Here is a 4879-nt window from a genome sequence, read left to right as displayed (position 1 = left end):
TTCCACAAAGCCCACAATTTTATCTCTGCATCAGAGGCCATCAGACCAAGCACATGGATAATTGCCTGATTCAGGACCTGACAGTTGCGAATGAAAGTATACAGAATCAAATATGGGATCTTTGAGAAACAGCTCCCAACCTTGATACTGTAAAGCAGGAGCTAATAAAATAAAACAATTGTATGAAAGACCTGGACAGAAACTTGCAAGCCAAGACCAACTGTTTCAGAACAATGGTGGAAGATTGGCAAAGAGGTGTAGAATGTTAAGGAGATTCTGGGACTAGGGGAAGTAAAGATTAAACATTTGGAATTCCAAAACAGGAACTTGGAAAGAGCCAATGACCAGGTGACTGATGAAATAAAGGGAATGTGCCTCCAGATTTCTGCATTATCAGGATTACAAATCTTTTCAAGGAGAAAGATCAGGTATGGGAAACCTATCTTCTGAAATCCAGAAGTGATGAAACAACTGCATAGCAAGATGGAGATTGCAGAGCATCAGCATGAAGAGGAAAAATGCCAGGCATCCAAGTTAAGGCATGTGCTGGAAGGATTTGAGCAAATCTGGGAGCTTCAGAAAAATGCCATAATCCCACTGGAAGGACTACTGGAAAATTCAGTGCAGGAGACTGGAAAATGGAGACAGAGCCCAGGTAAATTCATTGTTGCCGAAAATTATGGAAGCAAAGCTGGTGCAGGATTCACTGGACAAGAGAAACTTTCTCAATTGCCTTTCAAAAGGTGTCTGGTTTGTATTCACCTTGGTCCTATGCTTTGGATTTATGACCACATAGATCATGCTATATATCTTTATATTCAACAGAGATTTTAAGTCCGTCAGTTGTCAGTTGCTGTTTTCTGATCACAATCTTGAGTTTGCTGAGAAACCTCCTGTCTCCAGATGCTCTCTGGAAATATGATGGCCTGTGGCCATTTTAAAGTCAGCTGTGAGGCCTCTCTTCCATCTCTTCATATCAGCTAAATTAACCCTCCTTCAATGCCTGGATTGTTTCTTCTTAATTTATAGATTCATAGATACTAAGGTCAGAAGGGACCATTCTGATCATCTAGTCCGACCTCCTGCACAGCGCAGGCCACAGAATCTCACCCACCCACTCCTATGAAAAACCTCACCCATGTCTGAGCTATTGAAGTCCTTAAATCATGGTTCAAAGACTTCAAGGAGCAGAGAAGCCTCCCTCAAGTCAACCATGCCCCATGCTACAGAGGAAGGCGAAAAACCTCCATGGCCTCTCCAATCTGCCCTGGAGGAAAATTCCTTCCCGACCCCAAATATGGCAATCAGCTAAACCCTGAGCATATGGGCAAGATTCACCAGCCAGATACCCAGGAAAGAATTTTCTATAGTAACTCAGATCCCATCCATCTAATATCCCATCTCAGGGGATTTGGCCTATTTACCCTGAATATTTAAAGATCAATTACTTACCAAAATCCCATTATCCCATCATACCATCTCCTCCATAAACTTATCAAGTAGAAATCAGCTCAATCATTTTTTAAAAAATGCTTCTTTAAAAGAAAATCAAATCCAAATAGATTGTCCGCTGGTTCTCCTTTGTGTACTATTTGGACGACTGATTTCAAAAAGTTCCAATAGGTGAGAGAGGTGTAATTTTCCTTTGAGCATGCTACACTCATTATTGTTCCTATTACTATATCATGTTTGTCTAGATATTTTTATAACTCTTATTTAAACTAATTTACCTGTTATTGAAGTAAGGCTCACTGGCCTGGGATTCCCAGGGTTGTACCTATCACCTCTGTTAGTTGAAAACTTTTTGAGAGAAAATATAATTGCTCTGTTGGTCATGATCCTAACTGCCAGTATCTAATACAGAGGCCCCAGATAAAAGAGAGGAAGGATGAGCTAGTGGTTGAGATCTGGGTGCAGGTCCCAAGAAATTCTGCGTGACTCTGAGCAAGTAATTTTCTCTCTCTTCCTCAATTCCCCCATGTAAGATTCTTCTGTTGTCCCTCCCCTGTGTGTGTCTTTTCTCTTTAGATTGTAAGCTCTTTAAGGCAGGGATTGGACCCTGATTGTGTTTGGGGCCTGCAGGTGTACAAATAATCGATACTGACAAAGATGTGATCTGATACTTGCACAGTTGAATAGGAAAGCAGTTTCTCATATAAGGGAAGCCAGTTGCAGCCTGGCCTGACCAAAGCAATGCAGTTAATATTGTGCATGTCTCACCGTGGCATGCCTGAATGCTTTATCCTCCTGAAGTTAAATGAACCAAATTAAATGCCTTGAGGGATTTCACAGGCTTGACTCCTGTAACAGCCGGTGAGAAAGGAAAGCTCTCATAGCGATGCCCTTACTGGTAAGGTAGGCAGTTCACAAAACACAGGATGGAAACAGCTGAAGCCCAGTTGGAATGAACGGTGAAACTGACCAGTGTGGCACTAACAATTCCTTGGTAAACAAGCACATTGAGAAAACATGCAAATAGGGACCTACATAAGGATTTAAGGTTGCAACTTAATCCTGTTAATTGGCCGCTATGTAAATTCATACTGCGCTATAACTGGCACTTTCAACTGCAGATCGCTTTGCTAATTCATAGAATCATAGTAGATTAGGGTTGGAAGAGACCTCTATAGGTCATCTAGTCCAATCCCCTGCTCAAAGCAGGACCAACATCAACTAAATCATCCTTATTAATCATCCTTAATCATCCTAATTAATCCTTAACATATGCCTCCTTCACTGGGGTGTTCATTTCCCTTCTAGAGATGGGCAAGTGTGTGTGTGCGTGCGTGCGCATACACACATTGTTAGAAGTGAAACACCCAGACGTGAGTCCCACTCGGGCTAATCTACTCTACACGATGTGGCCATTGTTCTTTCTCCACCTTGCCATCTGAATCAGTGTTAGCTGATCCTCTTAACTTCCCTTCCTCTGAGAGGCTAGAGGTCTGACAAGGCAGAGCACCTTGTGTTACAGAGAATGCCATATCCCCTGCAATCGTCTTGTGCCTGTGGGTTCCTGGCATGACTAGTCCTATGTTTTTATATTATGGTAGCACCCAGGTGGTGCTAGGTGCTGTGCAAATTTATGGGAAGATGTACAGTACATTTGTAACTGGAAAATATTTAACATTTGTATTGTGCTAGTGCCAAGAGGCCAAACAGGTCAGGACTCTGCTCTGCTAGGTAATGTACGAACAGATATCTCTGATTGTAATAGTAATGAGGTGAAAGTACAAATCACCTCCCCGCAGCAAATACCTGTGGATGAGAGGTAAGAAACTCTGCAAAGATCCCTCACTGAGTTCCCTTCAAATTCTTCCATTAATGTATGAGCGTGGGAGGTTGCTCCCCCTGTGCAAGAAGCACAAACCCTACTGATCCTGTGAGACCCACAAAGCCTTGTGCCGCCATAAGCCTCTCACGTAGATATACATCCTTCTTCACCTCCCATCCAAGCACATACTAGCTTGATTGTGCTTGGCTTAGAAAAGACACTGGCACAGGACCCCAGCAGGAAGCAGTGTAGATTTAGAATACAAGGCCTGGTTATGTATGTCCTCTGCTGAAAACATGGACTTAAAATGAATGAAACTGCCTTTTTCATAGGAGAGCAGCAAGTATCTTGCAGGTTATTGCTCGTCAAATTCTCTGTGGCAGAAAGCCTGTGGGGGACTGGAGGGCAGCGGGGTAGTGCTCAGCAAACGATACCTAACTGCACTGAAATTGTGATAAGCTCCTGTTGGTGGAGCTTGTTCATTTAGGCTAATGCCCTGGAAGGAAATGGTAGCTAGCAACTTGTGAAGCATAAGTTACTGAAAGTTCAGAACGGTTTCTGTTTCAGAGTGAAGTACAACTAGTGCCCAGTCTTTTCAGAAGCTCAAACACTTTCCACTGAAGATTAATCACTAGAACATCGAGCCAAGATTTTCAGAAGTGACTTGTGATTTTTGGGTGCTGCAAGTGGCAGTGACTCATGCAAGTGACTCGTGGCTGCTGAAGTTTGTGGGAATCCAGCCTGAGACATCTTTAAAGGAGCATGATTTCCAGACAGTGCTGAAACTCATAAGAACGGCGATACTGGGTCAGACCAATGGTCCATCTAGCCGAGTATCCTATCTTCCGACAGTGGCCAATGCCAGGTGCCCCAGACGGAATGAACAGAACAGGTAATCAAGTGATCCACCCCCTGTCGCCCATTCCCAGCTTCTGGCAAACAGAGACTAAGGACACCATCCCTGGCCATCCTGGCTAATAGCCATTGATGGACCTATCCTCCGTTAATTTATCTAGTTATTTTTTGAACCCTGTTATAATGTTGGCCTTCACAACATCCTCTGGCAAAGAGTTCCACAGGTTGACTGTGCGTTGTGTGAAAAAATACTTCCTTTTGTTTGTTTAAACCTGCTGCCCATTAATTTCATTTGGTGACCTCTAGTTCTTGTGTTATGAGAAGGAGTAAACAACATTTCCATACTTACTTTCTCCACACCAATCATGATTTTATAGACCTCAATCATATCCCCCCTTAGTCGTTGTCTCTTTTCCAAGCTGTAAAGTCCCAGTCTTATTAATCACTCCTCATATGGAAACTGTTTCAGACCCATAACTCACTCTCTGAAAATCAGTCCCCTTTAAGGGGTTTCAGGTTGGTCACCCGAAGTTGCTAGTTAGTGCTCTTTATATTCCTAGGCAGGTTGTTTTATACGAGCTAAAACAGCAACTCATAATGTATTCACTCTTTTCTCTTTTTAATTATTGGATTATATAGGGCACGTTCTTGATGGAATATTAAAATAGGGTATAAAAATGTGCCCCATGGACATTTTGCGTGGAAAGATAGTCTTGCAGTAAAGGCATGACCTGGGAGCCAGGAGATCCA

The sequence above is a fragment of the Dermochelys coriacea genome, chromosome 1 (assembly GCF_009764565.3).
Source record: "Dermochelys coriacea isolate rDerCor1 chromosome 1, rDerCor1.pri.v4, whole genome shotgun sequence".
NCBI classification, from domain to species: domain Eukaryota; kingdom Metazoa; phylum Chordata; order Testudines; family Dermochelyidae; genus Dermochelys; species Dermochelys coriacea.
The sequence above is the reverse complement of the archived record's forward strand: the minus strand, read 5'-3'. Positions refer to the sequence as shown.